Here is a 20,264-nt window from a genome sequence, read left to right as displayed (position 1 = left end):
ACACCCCCATACAGCCAAAAGTGCAATGTTAACATTACACCCTCACACTGCCCAGAGTATAATATAAACATTACCCACTTTCACAGCCCAGAATGCGTGTGAACATTGCATGCTCACACAGTGCAGAGTTCAGTGTGAATATTTCACACTCATGCAGCTAGTAGTGCAATGTAAACATTAGACAGACAGTCCAGAGTACAGAGTGAACATTACACACTTACAAAGACCAGAGTACAGTATGAATGTTACACAATCAAATGCCCACAAAACAATGTGAAAATTTCTCACTCACACAGCCCAGACAAAACTGTGACTGTTGCACACAGACCACAGTACAGTATGAAAGTTACACAGAAACACAGCCCAGGCCACAGTGTTAGCACTGCACACTTACACAGCCCAGAGTACAGTGTGAACATTTCTGATTCACACATCCCAGAGTACACTGTGATTGTTCCACACACATTCTCACTCAGCCCACAGTACAGTCCAAACATTGCTCACTGACACAACCCAGACTACAGTGTGAAAGGTACACACTCAAACACAGCCCAGGAGTACAGTGTGAACATTAGAGGTCCACACCACCCAGAGTAAGCACAGTGTGAGTATTACAGACAGCATGGTGGCTCAGTAGTTAGCACTGCTGCCACACAGTGCCAGGGGACCGACTGTTTGTGTGGAGTTTGCACTTTATTTCCATGTCTGTGTGGGTTTCTGCCGTGTGCTCTGGTTTCAGCCCACTATCAAAAGATGTGCAGGTTAGGCAAATCAAGCATGCTAAATTTCCCGAGATAGCAGGAACTGCTGATGCTGGAGAATCTGAGATAACAAGATGTAGAGCTGGATGAACACAGCAGGCCAAGCAGCATCAGACGGGCAGGAAGTCTGATGTTTCGGGCCTGAAACGTCAGTCTTCCTGCTCCTCTGATGCTGCTTGGCCTGCTGTGTTCATCCAGCTCTACAGCTTGTTATGCTAGATTTCCCATTGAGTCTAGGAACGTGCAGGTTAGGTAGATTAGCAATGGGACATACAGGGTGACAGGGAAAGGGTGGGTCTGCGTGGGATACTCTTTGGAGGATAAGTGTGGACTTAATGGGCTGAATGGTTTGCTTTCACGCTGTAGTGATTCTATGATTCTGTTCTATGATTACACATCAGGCAAGAATACAGTGTGAACATTGTACACTCACACAGCCCAGCATATAATGTGAATGTCACACACTCATACACAGCCCAGAGTACAGTGTATACATTGCACACTCACATGATGCAGAATAGTGTTAACATTACACACACATACAGCCCAAAGTACAGTGCCAACATCTCTCTCTCACACACTCATACAGCCAGACTACAGTGTGTACATTACACACTCACAGAGTCCAGAATACAGTGTTAACATTACACACTCACACATGACCCACATTGGACAAGCATATGGACGTACATGGAATAGTGTAGGTTAGATGGGCTTGAGATCGGTATGACAGGTCGGCACAACATCGAGGGCCGAAGGGCCTGTACCGTGCTGTAATGTTCAATGTTCTATGACCCAGACTACAGTGTGAACATTAGACACACACAGCTCAGAATACAATGTGAACATTGCACACTCATCACAGACCATAGTACAATGTGAACAATGAACACAAACAGCCCAGGGTACAGTGTGAACATTACACACTCAGATACACTCTCACGGCCCAGGTACACTGTGACTGTAGCACAATGCCCAGATTACAGTGACCTTTATACATGGGTACAGCCAGAGTACTGTGTAACATTACACACTCACACATTCCAGAAAAGTGTGAACATAACACACTCACAGCCTAGAGTACATTATGAAGATTAGACACTCACACAGCCCAGAGTACAGTGTGAACATTGCACATCCAGTTAGTCCACAGCATTCTGTAAGCATTACAGACTCATACTGCCAGTTATACAGTTTGAACATTCACACTCACATAGGCCTGAATAAAGTGAGAACATTGCACACTCACATAATGCAGAGTATGCTGTGAACATTACACACTCATACAGCCCAGAGTACAGTGTGAACATGACACACTCATACATCTCAGAGGACAGTGTGAATGTTGCACACTCAAATAGTCCAGTGTACCATGTGGGCATTATATAATCACATAGCCCAAGGTAGAATGTGAACATTACTCGCTCGCGCGGGTCAGAGCGCATTGTGAACATCGCACACTCTCAGAATCGAGAGTACAGTGTGAATATTGCACAGTCACACAGCTCAGAGTACACTGTGAAGATTGGACACTCAAACAGCTCGTGGTACAGTCTGAACATTATACGACTCCACGCCCCAGAATAAAGTGGGAACACACACAATGCAGAATACTCTGTGAACATGATGTACTCACACATCTCAGAGTACAGTGTCAATGTTATACACTCCAACAGCCCAGCGTACCTTGTGAATATTACATAATCACACAGCCCATGGTAGGCTGTGAACATTATTCGCTCATACAGTTCAGAGTACATTGTGAACATTGCATACTCACAGAACTGAGGGTACAGTGTAAATATTGCACACTCAGAACCCAGAGTACAGTAAACATGGCACAGTTGCACAGTCCAGAGTACAATGTGAGCATTGCACACTCACACAATCCAGAATACACTGTGAATGTCACACACTCACATACAACTCAGAATACAGTGTAAACATTGCACGCTTAGATAGTCCAGAGTACATTGTGAACAGTGCACTCACACAATCCAGAGTACAATGTGAACATTACACACTGACACATCACAAGTACAGTGTGAATGTTACACACTCAAACAGCCCAGAGTACTGTGTGAATGCTACACACACACACAATTTGGAGTACACTGTAAACATTACACACTCACACAGCCCAGATACAGTATGTACATCATGAACTCCTACAGTTTGGAGTACAGTGTGAATATCATATACTCACTCAGCCCATGGTAAGATGTGATCTTTACACACTTGCACAAATTTGGAATATGGTATGAACACATACACAGCCTACAGTACAGTGTGAATATTACACACTCACAGAGCCCAGAGTACACTGTGCACATTGCACATTTACAGACTCCAGAATACAATATGAACATTGCACACTCACACAGCCCACAGTACAGTGTGAACAGTACACACTCACACAGGCCACAGTGCAATGTAAACATGACATGCTTGCACAGCCCAGAGTACATGTGAACATTACACATTCACAAAGCCCAGACTACAGTGTGAACATTATGCATTCACAGTTCAGAGTACAAGTGAACATGAAATCCTCACACAGCCCAAAGTTCAATGTTAACATTACACCCTCACACTGCCCAGAGTATAATATAAACATTACCCACTCTCACAGCCCAGAATGCAGTGTGAACATTGCATACTCATACAGTGCAGAGTACAGTATGAATATTTCACACTCACACAGCCCGTAGTACACTGTTAACATTACACAGTCACACATCCCAGAGTAAAGTGTGAACATTACAAGTCCCACAGCCTGCAGTATGATGTGAATATTACACACTCACACAGCCGAATGTACACTGCGACTGTTGCTCAAGTCCAGAATACAGAGAGAACGTTACACACTCACACAACCAGAGTACAATGTGAACATTACAAATTCACACAGGCCGTAGTACAGTATGAACATTACACATTCACACTGCCCAGATACAGTGTGACTGTTGCACACAGACCAGCCTACATTGTGAACATTACACACTCACACAACCTTGAGTACAGTGTCAACGTTACACACTCACACACATGACCCAGATTACAGTGTGAACATTAGGCACTCACACAGCTCAGAACACAATGTGAATATTGCACTCAAGACAGACCACAGCACAATGTGAACATTGCACATTCAACACTGGCCACAGTACGGTGTGAACATTGCACACCCACGCAGCCCAGAGTATACTGTGAACATTATAGACTCACACAGCCCATAGTACCATCTGGACATTATACACATGCACACCCCAGAATAAAGAGAGAACATTGCACGCTCACACAATTCAGAGTACTCTGTGAACATTACAAACTCACACACCTCAGAGAACAGTGTCAATGTTAAATACTCAAACAGCCCTGGGTGCATTGTGAAAATTGCACACCCAGTTAGTCCAGAATACACTGTGAACATTCCACACTCAGACATCTGAGTACAGTGTCAATGTTATACATTCAAACAGCCCAGAGTACCTTCTGAATACTACATAATCACACAGCCCATGGTAGGACATGAATATTACTCGCTCGCGCAGGTCAGAGTACATTGCGAACATTGTATACTCACAGAACCGAGGGTACAGCATGAGTGTTGCACATTCACACAGTCCAGAGCATAGTGTGAACATTGCATACTTAGGCAGCCCAACCTACTGTCTGAATGTTACATACTCATACACAGTCCAGAGTACACTGTGACTGTTGCACACAGCCCAGACTACAGAGTGACCTTTACACACTCACTCTAGCATACAGTGAGAACATTACACACTCACACAGACCCCAGAGTAAAGTGTGAACATTGCACACTCACACAATGCAGAATATAGTCTGGACATTTCTCACTCACACAGCCCAGCATACACTGTGACAGTTGCACAAGCCCAGAATATAGAATGAATGTCATACACTCACACAGGCCACACTACAATGTCAACAATACACACTCAAAAACAGTCCAGAAAACAGTGTGAACACTACATAGAACATAGAACATTACAGCATAGTACAGGCCCTTCGGCCCTTGATGTTGTGCCAACCTGTCTACCGATCTGAAGCCCATCTAACCTAATACTATTCCATGTACATCCATATGCTTATCCAATGACGACTTAAATGTACCTAAAGTTGGCGAATCTACTACCATTGCAGGCAAACCTTTCCATTCCCTTACTACTGTCTGAGTAAAGAAACTATCTCTGACATCTGTCCTATATCTTTCACCCCTCAATTTAAAGCTATGCCCCCTCGTGCTCGCTGTCACCATCCTAGGAAAAAAGCTCTCACTATCCACCCTATCTAACCCTCTGATTATTTTATATGTTTCAATTAAGTCACCTCTCAACCTTCTTCTCTTTAACGAAAACAGCCTCAAGTCCCTCAGCCTTTCCTTGTAAGACCTTCCCTCCATACCAGGCAACATCCTAGTAAATCTCCTCTGCACCCTTTCCAAAGCTTCCACATCCTTCTTAATGCGGTGACCAGAACTGTACACAATACTCCAAGTGCGGCCGCACCAGAGTTTTGTACAGCTGCAGCATAACCTCTTAGTTCCGGAACTCGATCCCTCTATTAATGAAAGCTAAAACAGTGTGCGCCTTCTTAACAGCCCTGTCAACCTGGGTAGCAACTTTCAAGGGTCTGTGTACACGGACACCGAGATCTTTCTGCGCATCTACACTACTAAGAATCTTACCATTAGCCCTGTATTTTGCCTTCTGGTTACTCCTACCAAAGTGCATCCCCTCACACTTGTCTGCATTAAACTCCATTTGCCACCTCTCATCCCAGCTCTGCAGCTTACAGCATCCTTCGTCACTGTCCACAACTCCACCGACCTTAGTGTTGTCTGCAAATTTACTAACCCATGCTTCTACACCCTCATCCAGGTCATTTATAAAAATGACAAACAGCAGTGGACCCAACACCGACCCTTGCGGTACACCACGAGTAACTGGTCTCCAGGATGAATATTTCCCATCAACTACCACCCTCTGTCTTCTTTCAGCAAGCCACGTTCTGATCCAAACTGCTGTATCTCCCACAATTCCATTCCTCCGCATTCTGTACAATAGGCTATTGTGGGGAACCTTATCGAACGCCTTGCTGAAATCCATATATACCACATCAACCGGTTTACTCTCATCTACCTGTTTGGTCACCTTCTCAAAGAACTCAATAAGGTTTGTGAGGCACGACCTTCCCTTCACAAAACCGTGCTGACTATCCCTAATCGATTTATTCTTTTCTAGATGATTGTAAATCCTATCCCTTATAACCTTTTCCAACACTTTACCAACAACTGAGGTAAGGCTCACTGGTCTATAATTACCAGGATTGTCTCTACTCCCCTTCTTGAACAGGGGAACCACATTTGCTATCCTCCAGTCATCTGGCACTATTCCTGTAGACAATGACGAGTTAAGGATCAATGCCAAAGGCTCCGCAATCTCCTCCCTGGCTTCCCAGAGGATCCTAGGCTAAATCCCATCTGGCCCAGGGGACTTATCTATCTTCACCCTCTGTAGGATTTCTAATACCTCTTCCTTGTGAACCTCAATCCCACCTCGTCTAGTAGCCTGTATCTCAGTATTCTCCTCGACAACATTGTCGTTTTTTAGAGTGAATACTGTTGAAAAATATTCATTTAGTGCTTCCCCTATCTCCTCTGACTCCACACACAACTTCCCACTACTATCTATGATTGGCCCTAATCTTACTCTCGTCATTCTTTTATTCCTTAAATATCTATAGAAAGCCTTAGGGTTTACCCTGATCCTATCCGCCAACAACTTCTCATGTCTCCTCCTGGCTCTTCTAAGCTTTCTCTTTAGGTCTTTCCTGGCTACCTCGTAGCCCTCAAGCGCCCTAACTGAGCCTTCACATCTCATCCTAACATAAGCCTTCTTCTTCCTCTTGACCAGAGATTCCACCTCCTTCGTAAACCACAGCTCCCGCGCTCTACAGCTTCCTCCCTGCCTGACAGGTACATACTTATCTTGGACACACAGGAGCTTTTCCTTGAATAAGCTCCACATTTCTAATGTGCCCATCCCCTGCAGTTTCCTTCCCCATCCTATGCTCCCTAAATCTTGCCTAATCCCATCGTAATTGCCTTTCCCCCAGCTATAACTCTTGCCCAGTGGTATACTCCTATCCCTTTCCATCACTAAAGTAAACATAACAGAATTGTGATTGCTTTCACCAAAGTGCTCACCTACTTCCAAATCTAACACCTGGCCAGGCTCATTACCCAGTACCAAATCTAATGTGGCTTCGCCCCTTGTTGGCCTGTCTACATGCTGTGTCAGGAAGCCCTCCTGCACACACTGGACAAAAACTGACCCATCTATAGTACTCGAACTATAGTGTTCCCAGTCAATATTTGGAAAGTTGAAGTCCCCCATGACAACTACCCTGTCTCTCTCACTCCTATCGAGAATCATCTTTGCTATCCTTTCCTCTACATCTCTGGAACTATTCAGAGGCCTATTGAAAACTCTCAACGGGGTGACCTCTCCTTTCCTGTTTCTAACCTCAGCCCGTATTACCTCAGTTGACGAGTCCCCAAACATCCTTTCTGCAACTGTAATACTGTCCTTGACCAACAATGCCACACCTCCCCCTCTTTTACCATCTTCTCTGTTCTTACTGAAACATCTAAATCCCGGAACCTGCAACAACCATTCCTGTCCCTGCTCTATCCATGTCTCCAAAATGGCCACAACATCCAAGTCCCAGGTACTAACCCATGCTGCAAGTTCACCCACCTTATTCCGGACGCTCCTGGCATTGAAGCAGACATACTTCAAACCCACGTCTGGCTTGCCGGTGCCATCTTGTGTCCCTGAAACTTGATTTCGGACCACCCTACTCTCAATCTTTTCTATTCTCGAACTACAATTTTGGTTCCCATCCCCCTGCTGAATTAGTTTAAACCTACCCAAATAGCCTTAGCAAATGTCCCCCCCAGGATATCGGTACCCATCTGGTTCAGGTGAAGACCATCTTGCTTGTAGAGGTCCCACCTACCCCAGAAAGAGCCCCAATTATCCAAGAATTCAAAACCCTCCCTCCTGCACCATCCCTGTAGCCACGTGTTCAACTCCTCTCTCTCCCTATTCCTCACCTCACTAGCATGTGGCACGGGCAACAAACCAGAGGCAACAACTCTGTTCGTCCTAGCTCTCAGCTTCCATCCTAGCTCCCTGAATTTCTGCCTTAAATCCCCATCTCTCTTCCTACCTATGCCGTTGGTGCCAATGTGGACCGTGACTTGGGGCTGCTCCCCCTCCCCCTTAAGGATCCCAAAAACATGATCAGTGACATCACACACTCTGGCACCTGGGAGGCAACGCACCAACCGTGAGTCTCTCTCGTCCCCACAGAACCTCCTATCTGTCCCCGTAACTATAGAGTCCCCAGTGACTACTGCTCTGCTCCTCTTCCCCCTTCCCTTCTGAGCAGCAGGGACAGACTCTGTGCCAGAGACCTGTGCCCCACTGCTTTCCCCTGGTAAGTCGTCCCCCCTAACAGTATCCAAAACGGTATACTTATTGTTGAGGGGAATGGCCACAGTGGATCCCAGCACTGCCTGCCGGTTCCCTTTCCATCCCCTGACCGTAATCCATCTACACATGCACACCCAGAGTATTGTGTGAACATTGCACACTGAGACAGTCCAGAGTACACTGTGAACTTTACACACTCAAGCAGTCCATTGTACAGTATGAATATTATAAGCTTCCACACTCAAAAATAAAGTGTGAACATTTCACACTGCACAACCCAGTTAGAGTGTGAACATTATACACTCACACAGCCAACGCTAAGATGTGGTTTTTACACATGCGCCCAAATTTGGACTGTGGTATAAACATTACACACTCATACAGCCTCGAATACAGTGTGAACATTATACACTCACACAATCCAGACTGAGTGCAAATTACACACTCACACATGACCCACAGAGTACAGTGTGAACATTAGACACTCACACAGTTCAGAATACAAATGTGAACATTGCAATTCACACAATGCAAAGTACAGTCTGAATACTGCACACTCAATACAGACCACAACACAGTGTGAACATTGCACAGTCATAGGACCCAGAGCAAAAGTGTGAGGTGATTCATTTTGGAAGGACAAACTTGAAAGCAGAATACAGGGTTAATGGAAAGATTCTTGGCAGTATGGAGGAGCAGAAAGATCTTGGGGTTCATGTTCACAGTTCCCTGAAAGCTGCTACCCAGTTGGATAGAGTTGTTAAGAAGGCGTATGGTGTGTTAGCTTTCATTAATAGAGAGACGGAGTTCAACAGCCATGAAGTTATGCTCCAGCTGTACAAAAGCCTGATTCGGTCACATCTGGAGTATTGTGTCCAGTGCTGGTCTGAGGTGAAGAAAGATGTGGAAGCACTGGAAAAGGTGCAGAGGAGATTTACTAGGATGTTGCCTGGAATGGAGGGAAGGTCTTATGAGGAAAGATTAAGAAAGCTAGGGCTTTTCTCTTTAGAACGACAAAGGATAAGAGATGACTTGATAGAGGTGTACAAAATGATCAGAGCTTTAGATAGAGTAGACAGACAGAGACTTTTTCCTAGGGTGGAGGTAGCTTTTATGAGAGGACATAGTTTTAAAGTGAGTGGAGGTAAATATCGGGGAGATGTCAGAGGTAGGTTCTTTACTCAGAGAGTGTGGTAGGGGTGTGGAATGCATTGCCGAAGAGGGTAGTAGGGTTGGCCTCATTAGGGGCATTTAAGCGGCTATTAGATAGGCATATGGATGATAGTATAAGGTACTGGTGGAGGTTAGATAGACCTTCGGTTTCGGATAATGGTTCGGCACAAAACCGTGGGCCGAAGGGCCTGTACTGTTGTATGTTGTATGTTCTAGAGCACAGTGTGAACATTACACACTCACACAGCCCACAGTACTGTGTGAACATTGTACACTGAGATAATCCAGAGTACACGTTGAACTTTACACACTCACACATCCTATAGTACAGTATGAATGTTACACACTCACACAGCCCATTGTAAGTGTGTGATGTTCACACTAAACTATGTCCAGATACAGTGTGAACATTACACACAAGCATAGCCCACAGTAGTGAACTTTGAGAACTCAGATAGTCCAGAGTACACCATGAACATTACAAAGTGACGCAGCCTGTATTCAGTGTAAACATGGCATACTCACATGGCCCAGACTACAGTGTGAATGTTACACACTCACACAGCCCAGAGTACACTGTGACTGTTGCACACAATCCACAGCAGAGCGTGAATGTTACACACTTACACAGCCAGAGTACAATATGAACATTACACTCACACAGCCCCAGAGTACTGTGTGAACATGACACTCACACAGCCGACAATATGTTGTGACTGTTGCACACAGCCCAGACTACAGAGTGACCTTTCCACACGCACACCAGAGTACAGTATGAACATTACACACTCCCACAGCACGTGGTAAGATGTGATCTTTATGCACTTGCACAAATTTGGAGTGAATATTACACACTCACACAGCCTAGGGGACAGTGAACTTTACATACTCACACAGCTCAGGTACAGTGTGTACATCACACACTCACATAGCCCAGATACAGTGTGAACATTATACAATCCCATACCCCACAGTAAGATGTAATCTTTACATACTTGCACAAATTTTAAGTAAGGTGTGAACATTGCAGTCACACAGCTTGGAGTACTGTGTGAATGTGTAACATTCACACAGAACTTACATGCTCACACAGTCCAGAATATATCATGTTCAGTACACCCATACATGCCAGAGCATCGTGGGTACATTCAACACTCACATATTCCAGAATACATTGCAAAGATTGCAGGCTCACACAGTCTGGAGTGCAGTGTGAACATTACACAGTCAGATAGTCCAGAGTACAGTGTAAACATTATGCACTCAGGAAGTCTAGACAGCCGTGTGAATGTTACACTCTCAATCCAGAGTACAGTGTGAACATTACACAGCCCACAATAAAGTTTGTTATTAGATACTAACACGACCCAAAGTGTGAATGTTACACACTCACAGACCCCACAGTACAGTGTGAACATGAAACAATCACACAGCCCAAAGTAGTGTGAATATTACGCACTCAGACAATCCAGATTACAGTGTGAAAAGTATACTCACACATGACCCAGAGGACAATGCGAACATTAGACACTCACACAGCTCAGAACACAATGTGAACATGGCAACTCACATAATGCAGATTGCAGTGTGAACATTGCACAGTGAACACAGTGCCACAGTACAGTGTGTAATGTTATACTGAACTCTGGTTGTGTCCATGTATAAAGGTCACACTGTAGTCTGAACTTTATGCTGCAGTCACAGTGTATGTGGGCTATGTGTCAGTATGTAATGTTCACACTGTACTCTGGGCTGTTTGAATGTGCAATGTTCACACTGTACTCTGGATTATCTGTGGAACCACAGATTACAGTGTAAACATTACACACTCAGATAGTCTAGAGAACAATGTGAACTTTACATACTCAATCCCGAGTATAGTGTGAACATTACACACTGACACACAGCCCAGATACACTGTAGCACAAAGCCCAGACTACAGTGTGACCTTTATACATGGACACAATCACAGTTCAGTGTAACATCACACATTCACACAGTTGAGTCTATACACACATACAGTACTACATGCTCACCGAAACGTGGAACACACCATCTCTCACACACACAATCCTAGACGCTGAAGTTGCCACACACTGCCCTACCCTAAGCTCGCCCTCTCACGTGGATGTGCAGAACTGTATTCTGGACAAGTGCCCCCTCCCCATTGCCTCAACAGCTTCATTCCCAGTCACAGGCCTTCAACTGCTGCATGTGGGATCTTGCTGTGCCTATACTGGCTCCATCAGGGGCAGTAGTCTCAGCTGTAACCTTATTCATTCATTCATTGGACGTGGGCCTCACTGGCAAAGTTGGCATTTGTTGCCTGTCTGTAATCTCCGAGGGGTAGGTGAGAGTCAAGCTGTGGCTCTGAAGACACGTGTAGGCCAGACCCCAGATGAAGGGCAGCAGATTTCCTGTGCCTAAGTGAAGGGTCTCTTTTTTTTTAACCACAACCCATAAAACCAGTCTGCTATATTTTTTTTGCAAATACTGGGTTTTTATTGAATTCAAATTCCTCACCACTTGTGCGGAGTGGGGTTTGAACTCGCCTTCCCAGCCCACCTGCTCACTCCCCACCTTTCCACTTGGCCAGGGTGGGAGCTCCCTCTCACTGTCCGTCACAAGCGAATCATCACCCTGTCTGACTGTGTTATAGCACACCCCATTCAAGTGCTGGCGCCGGGCTTGAATCCTGGGTGCTCCCGGCCCACTGAACTACCAGAGCTCCTCCTCCTGCAGCTGTACTGCACAAGTACAGTTTTTCCTCGACAGCAGGCTCTCAGACGCCTCCACCGGGACTGTAACTTGCGCTGCCATAAGAAGGCACTTGAAGGGTCTCCCTTTAATTCGGTGACGGAAAAATCACGAAAGATTTAGCCTGCCCTCAGCCAGCTGAATACGGCTCTTTTTTCTCTTCAAAAAGACACACACACACAAACAGAAAACTGCTTAACAGCATAACATTGTCGACGCGACTGGGTCACAAAGAAAACCTGAAGCAAATGACCGTTTTGGCTCCTGTCAGCCGGACCTACCTGTACATGTTTCCCACCCCCCGACTCCAGCAGCCGCTGTCCCACGTATCCACAGCTGGGGACTGGGGCCTGAGGGCTGAGGCAGACTCTGTATTCAGGAAGGTGTCTGTCAGGAGCTGATGAAACGGCAAATACTCTTTAGGCCTGCAGTGACCGGTAATCCACTCCCATACCCTCTCCAAATGCTAGAGTTCCTTCCCCTGTCACCACATTCCGCAACATTCAACAAACACAGTACACACCGACTCAGAATCCGGCCTGTTGTGGTTTCAGTTGTCACAACAAGGCCCTCAAAGCCGAGAGCTGCAACCCGACAGTGCTCAGCTGATTTGTACTCTTCATCGTGACCAAGCATCATATATACAACAGGCACACTAATAAACACACACACAAAGAGTCACAGACAAAGTCATACATAGACGCACACAGAGTCACAGACAGGTAAACACACAGCCGCAGGCAGATAAACACAGACACAGATAAACAAAAACACACACAAATCACAGAGATAAACAGAAATATACAGACACAGATAGATAAACATACAGATGCAGAGAGCAATACACACACATTTAGTCACAGATTGATTAACACCCACTTGAGCAACACAAAGACACTCGCAGACGGATGCACACACACAAACACACACAGAATCACAGACAGATACACACAGAGCAATATATACACAAACATAGTAACACTGTCAAACCCAAACACACATAGAGAACCCCCCAAATATATAATGATACAGAGATAAAAAGAGAAATTCCGAGATACACAAGCAGAGCAGTACGTACAGAGAAACATACATGGACATTTACACCGAAACACATATAGACAGACTCACACAGACACATATACACAGATACAGAAAGATATACAGAAAAACACACCAAGACTCAGAGACACATACCTGAAAACACAGATCAACACACACAGTCTCATTCACAGACACAGAGAGATTCACAATCAGAGCTATACACACAACAAATACAATAACATAAACAGTTACAAAGTGATATAGAGAGACATAGAAAGAGAGCAACACACGTATACAATCACAGAGAGAAACAGGAACACACACACAGACACATATGTATACAAACAAAGACATAAGCACAGATAAACACAGACACAGACAGACTTACACTGAAGCACATGCACTCACACAGATATACAAACACAGACAGACTCACACAGAAACACACACAGAGACACAGCTCAGCAAATCCAACAGGAAAAATGCAAACCTGAAGGAAGAATGGATTTAGCTGTAATCCCGTCATTTACATGCATTTTTGCTGAACCAGACAGAGTAGGACGAGTGGTCAACCCGTGTCCAGATGGTAAAGATTAATCTCCAGGACATAGCCACAAGCACTCTCTGGGCAGATTCGTTGTTTTGATCTGAATGCATGTGTCTATCGGTTAGAGAGGTGTTGGTGATGAAGCTGTTTGACTGACAGTCAAGCATCATCCAGATGGGTGCCTAGCCCTCATCATGGACAGTGAGGTAGGGGGAGTAGAGGCGGTAGGTACATGGGGGTCGGGGGAACAGGAGATGGAGATGAGGGTTAGTCATTTCTGCAAACAATGTTTTTCGAATGGCTTTGGCAGTTCCTGATTGACAGCTGACTGAGCTACCCGCCAAGCAGGAATGTCTGTGATCCCGGGCTAACAGAGAGAGGGGAAGGAAACAGCGATTGGTGGCTGATTTTCTTCATCTCTGTCCTGAAAGGATGACCCCTCATTTCTAAACAGTGCCCACCCAGTTCAGGACTGAACCACAAGAGGAGACATCCTTTCCATGCTCACCTTGGTAAGACCACTTGGGATTGAATACACTTCAATCAGGTCACCCTTCACTCTTATAAACTCCCAGTGGATAGAAGACCAGATTATCCAGATGATGTAGGAGCAAAAGTAGGCCATTCAGCCTAATTTTGTCTGTGCTTCCATTCAATGTAATGATGGCTGATCTGATAATCCTCAAATCCACTTTAAGAATAGAATAGAATCCCTACAGTGTGGAAGCAGGCCATTCAGAATATTGACTCCACACCAACCCTTTGAAGAGCATCGCAGTCAGACTCACGCACCCCGCCCCCCACCCCATTCCTGTAACACAGCATTTCCCATGGCTAAGCCACCTAGCCTGCGCATCCCTGGACGCTAAGTCATTTTCAAAGCTGTTAACAAACCTGCCTGAGCATTTCAAGTATTCTGAATGTATTCTATTTATCCTGTGTCACTCAAAAATAACACATCAAAACACGACACAGCGGCAGCAATGTTAATTTCTCTCTTGAAATAAGTGAAGCAGTGATGCAAGATGGGAAAGCACAGGCGAGAACTTAGGGAGGAACTGACGCAAGGAAATGTGAGGTCTCCAGCCTTCTCCTTGCCATTGCCTATCAGCGGATGTGTGCCTCCTCAATTTGAGGCCTCACCTGGGTGTAACACCAGTGGCAGCCACTACCTCCCTTGTGGCAATGCTAAGCACAGAAGAAGCGCTAACTTCTGATTAGGCAACTGCCCTCAAAGTGACTGGACCTCTCACCCTCAGGGTCCTTGGGATCCCAGATGAAAGCCTGTGGTCAGCCTGCTAAGTGCCCGAGTGACACAATAGATAGGGATTGCCTTCTTGAAGGGCTTTCCTGAAATCAGCTGAGGCAGAGAGTTTTCCTCCACAAGATTTTCCAGCCTCTACTTCATGGAAATAGGAACAGACTCGACTATTTCCTCTCAAGTCTACTTGACAATTCCCTCAGATCATGGCTCACCTACATCTTAGCTCCAACTGCATTCTTTTGCTTCATTGCCATCGATCCCCTGGCCTGGTTTAAAATCTGTCAGTTTGATTCTTGACCATTTCAACTGAGTTGGCATCATAGGCCTTCTGAGGGAATGAGTCCCAGGCGTAAATGGCATTTTGTGTAAGGAAGAGCCTCCAGATCTTGCTCCTGAGTGACTGAGGTTGTAGACATGCTCGCCGAACTGGTGGGTTTGGTTGCAAACGTTTCGTCACTCAGCTAGGTCACATCATCAGTGCGCCTCTGGTGAAGTGTCAGTGTTCTGTCCTGCTTGTTATTTATATGCCTCGGTTTGCTGTGGTGTTTGGGACCACTTCCTGTTCTGTTTCTTAATAGTTTGTACACAGGGTGTAATTCAATGTGTTTGTTGATGGAGTTCCAGTTGGAATACCAAGCCTCCAGGAATTCCCTGATGTGTCTCTGTTTGGCTTGTGAGATTATTGATGTGTTGTCCGGGTTGAATTCGTGTCCCTCGTTGTCTGTATGTCGTGAGACATGTGAGTATTAGTCATGTCTCTTGGTGGCTAGTTGGTGTTCACGTCTCTGTATAGTCAATTTTCCTCCGGTTTGACCTATGTAGAGTTTCTCACAGCTTTTGCATGGTATTTTGTATATTACCCCAGTTTTGCTGATTTTGGGTATGGGATCCTTGAAATGTCCTTGATGTGTGGTACGGTGTAAATGATTCTGGTCGCGTTGTGTCATCCTGTTGTGGTCTGTCTCGGAGGCAACAGCTGATTGTGCTTTTCGGGTATCCATTCCTTTTGGAGACTCTGTATAAATGCTTCTGTTCTGCTTTCTTCCAGGTTGCAGCAATGTGTTATGGCTCATTCAAATAATGTCCTGATGCAGCTCCGTTTGTGGGCTTTGGGGTTGCTGCAAGTGTAATTGATATCCTGTCTGTAAATATGGTCTTTCTATATACGCTATTCTGGAGCTCCCCGTTGTTTTTGCATTCTACTATTATATCCAGGAAGGGTAGTTGGCTGTGGATCTCTTCTTTTGTGAATGTTATCCTGGTGAGAATGTTGCTTAAGTGTCGGTGGGTTTCCTCTGGTTTTGTGCATTTGATAATCACGATGGTGTCATTCTACATAGTGGACCCAGATTTTGGGTTGTATAGTGGGGAGTGCTGTCCATTCTAACCTTTGCATTACTGGTCCTGCAATCAGTCCTAAAATTGGGGATCCCATTGGTGTTCTGTTGATTTGTCTGTATATGCCATTGTTGAAGGTGAAGTGGGTTGTGAGGAACAGATCTAATAGTTTCATGGTGGTGTCCTTATTGATGGGAGGCAATGGCGTAGTGGTATTATCACTGGACTGTTAATCCAAAGACCCAGACAGTGATCTGAGGATTTGGGTTCAAATCCTGCCATGGCAGATGGCAGAAATTGAATTCAGTAAATATCTGGAATTAAGAATTTAGTGATGACCATTTGTCAATTGTCAGGAAAAACCCATCTGGCTCACTAATGTCCCTTAGGAAAGTAAACTGCCATCCTTACCTGTTCTGGTCTATCTGTGACTCCAAAGCCACAGCAATGTGATTGACTCTTAATTAGGGATGGGCAACAAATGCTGTCCAGCCAGTGATGCCCTCATCCTGTGAATGAATAAAGGAAAAAAATGTTGTTGGTGTCCTGGGGTGCCTGCTTATTTGATTTGTCCAATAGTGTGGCAATTGTCTCTTTGGCTAGGTCAGTGTTTATGGATATAAATAATGCTGTTACATGAAAGGATATCATTGTCTCATCCTCTTCTATTCTGGTGTCCTTGATGATGTTGAGGAATTCTTGAGATGAGTGAATGGAGCGGATAGTGTTGTCAACTAAGTATTTCAGTTTCTGCTGTAGTTCTTTGCCAAGTCTATATGTTGGTGTACGTGGCAGTAATACACTGAGTCTGAGGGGTACTGCGATTTGAGTACCTTGGGGAGTCTGTAGAATCGGGGTGTGTTGGTTCCCTCTGGCTTCATTTTTTGATAGCCTGTCTTACTGATGTCTCCTGAGTTGTGTAATTTCTCCACGGTCATTGTAGTCAGGTTTCCGAGCTGTGGTGTTAGCTCTATCGCCATCTGTTGGTAGGTGTCTGCTAGTAGTGCGTCAGCTTTCTTGATGTATTGGATTCTATTCAGGATTTTCGTTATGCGTCTTTTGTCTGCTGCTAAGATTACAATGTTCCTGCCTTTCTTGAGTCTTTTCAGGGCTTTCCTCTTTTCTGTGTTGAATGTGTTCAAACCTACCCCTTTGGCTTAGTGTTGGGACTATCGTCTGTCTGATGGTCTGCTGTACTTCTTCCGCGAGTCAATTGTTCTTTAGTATTGATTCCAGCACAGCCAGGAAACCGGCCTTTTTGGCATCTCTGTAATTATAATTCAGTCCTCGTACTAGGGTGGTCTTCTTAGTGTCCATAAGTGGTCGGTCGGAGATGTTTTTAATCCATGAATCTGTGCTGTCCATGTCGTTGATGTGGATGATTTTGGGCAGTTTCTCTTGTAGGGATATTTTCTTTGTTCTGACCTTTTGTTGTTGTATGCTGATGGCTTGTTCCAGCGCGGATGTCCATCCCTTGTTGGTTGTGTTGGAGTACAATTTGGCATGCAATTTCCTGCTCAAATTTGTGGAGGTGGCTGTGGGCACCATTGATCATAATCTTTATTGTGCTGTTCAGCTGTTCTCGCTGCCTGTGGATTGTTGACCGGGGATTATATCCTAAGTTTTGTTGTTGAACCTGCTTTCTGAGGCACTCATGCAGAAAGTATAGTTGTTCACGGGTCACACTCAGCCGGATGGCATTTGTTTCCCATCTGTGGGCCAGTTTCAGGGTGTTATGCCTGTTGGTGTTTAAGGTTTTCAAGAAGATTTGTAGCTCGGGTTGTGGTTGTCGGTTTGTGGGCTACTCTGGTGCCTACGGGTCTGAGTAGTCTTGTGGTCATCACTGAAATGTCCTTGATGTATGATGGGGTGATAAGTGATTCCGGTTGTGTTGTGGTCTGTCTCTGAGGTAGCAGTGGATTGTGCTTTTGAGGTATCCATCCCGTTTGAAGACTCCGTATAAGTGCTCCTGTTCTGGTTTGTATGGTAATAAAGTGTGAAGCTGGATGAACACAGCAGGCCAAGCAGCATCTCAGGAGCACAAAAGCTGACGTTTCGGGCCTAGACCCTTCATCACAGAGGGGGATGGGGTGAGGGTTCTGGAATAAATAGGGAGAGAGGGGGAGGCGGACCGAAGATGGAGAGAAAAGAAGATAGGTGGAGAGTAGAGTATAGGTGGGGAGTTAGGGAGGGGATAGGTCAGTCCGGGGAAGACGGACAAGTCAAGGAGGTGGGGTGAGGTTAGTAGGTAGGAAATGGAGGTGTGGCTTGGGGTGGGAGGAAGGGATGGGTGAGAGGAAGAACAGGTTAGGGAGGCAGAGACAGGCTGGGCTGGTTTTGGGATGCAGTGTGGGGAGGGGAGATTTTGAAGCTGGTGAAGTCCACATTGATACCATTGGGCTGCAGGGTTCCCAAGCGGAATATGAGTTGCTGTTCCTGCAACCTGCGGGTGGCATCATTGTGGCACTGCAGGAGGCCCATGATGGACATGTCATGCAAAGAATGGGAGGGGGAGTTGAAATGGTTCGCGACTGGGAGGTGCAGTTGTTTACTGCGAACCGAGCGGAGGTGTTCTGCAAAGCGGTCCCCAAGCCTCCGCTTGGTTTCCCCAATGTAGAGGCAGCCACACCGGGTACAATGGATAAAGTATACCCCATTGGCAGATGTGCAGGTGAACCTCTGCTTAATATGGAAAGTCATCTTGGGGCCTGGGATAGGGGTGAGGGAGGAGGTGTGGGGGCAAGTGTAGCACTTCCTGCGGTTGCAAGGGAAGGTGCCGGGTGTGGTGGGGTTGGAGGGCAGTGTGGAGCGAACAAGGGAGTCACGGAGAGAGTGGTCTCTCCGGAAAGCAGACAAGGGTGGGGATGGAAAAATATCTTGGGTGGTGGGGTCAGATTGTAGATGGCGGAAGTGTTGGAGGATGATGCGTTGTATCCGGAGGTTGGTGGGGTGGTGTGTGAGAACGAGGGGGATCCTCTTTGGGCGGTTGTGGCAGGGGCCGGGTGTGAGGGATGTGTTGCGGGAAATGCGGGAGATGCGGTCAAGGGCGTTCTTGACCACTGTGGGGGGAAAGTTGTGGTCCTTGAAGAACTTGGACATCTGGGATGTGCGGGAGTGGAAAGCCTCATCGTGGGAGCAGATGCGGCGGAAGCTGAGGAATTGGGAATAGGGGATGGAATTTTTGCAGGAGGGTGGGTGGGAGGAAGTGTATTCTAGGTAGCTGTGGGAGTCGGTGGGCTTGAAATGGACATCAGTTACAAGCTGGTTGCCTGAGATGGAGACTGAGAGGTCCAGGAAGGTGAGGGATGTGCTGGAGATGGCCCAGGTGAACTGAAGGTTGGGGTGGAAGGCGTTGGTGAAGTGGATGAACTGTTCGAGCTCCTCTGGGGAGCAAGAGGCGGCGCCGATACAGTCATCAATGTAACGGAGGAAGAGGTGGGGTTTGGAGCCTGTGTAGGTGCGGAGGAGGGACTGTTCCACGTAACCTACAAAGAGGCAGGCATAGCTGGGGCCCATGCGGGTGCCCATGGCCACCCCCTTTGTCTGTAGGAAGTGGGAGGCATCGAAAGAGAAGTTGTTGAGGGTGAGGACGAGTTCGGCTAGGCGGATGAGGGTGTCGGAGGGGGACTGGTCGGGCCTGCGGGACAGGAAGAAGCGGAGGGCCTTGAGGCCATCTGCATGCGGAATACAGGTGTATAGGGACTGGACGTCCGTGGTGAAAATGAGGTGTTGGGGGCCAGGGAATTGGAAGATGTGTTGGAGAAGAGGAGCACCAATATCTAGCGAGACTGTAAAAAACAAACCAACAATAGGTTTCATTCTTAGAGAGATAGGATTCAGTAGTTGGAAACGCC

General features: G+C 46.1%; 1 protein-coding gene across 2 annotated transcripts in view; it reads right to left on the bottom strand.

Moving 5' to 3' along the window:
• The window catches only part of si:ch211-45c16.2 (mitogen-activated protein kinase kinase kinase 13), a 146,656-nt gene that overhangs the window by 120,388 nt on the left and 6,004 nt on the right, over positions 1 to 20,264 (bottom strand). Inside the window, exon 1 of one of the 2 annotated variants that reach the window (XM_048534824.2) lies at positions 12,502 to 12,923. The exons of the other annotated variant lie outside the window; for it this stretch is intronic. The gene's annotated coding sequence lies outside the window, so the exon portion shown is untranslated. Of the gene's footprint in view, positions 1 to 12,501; positions 12,924 to 20,264 lie in introns of those variants that run through there. 2 annotated transcript variants of the gene reach the window in all.

The sequence above is a fragment of the Stegostoma tigrinum genome, chromosome 7 (genome assembly GCF_030684315.1).
Source record: "Stegostoma tigrinum isolate sSteTig4 chromosome 7, sSteTig4.hap1, whole genome shotgun sequence".
Classification (NCBI taxonomy): Eukaryota; Metazoa; Chordata; class Chondrichthyes; order Orectolobiformes; family Stegostomatidae; genus Stegostoma; species Stegostoma tigrinum.
Note: the sequence above shows the minus strand (reverse complement) of the source record. Positions and strands in the feature narration are given on the sequence as shown.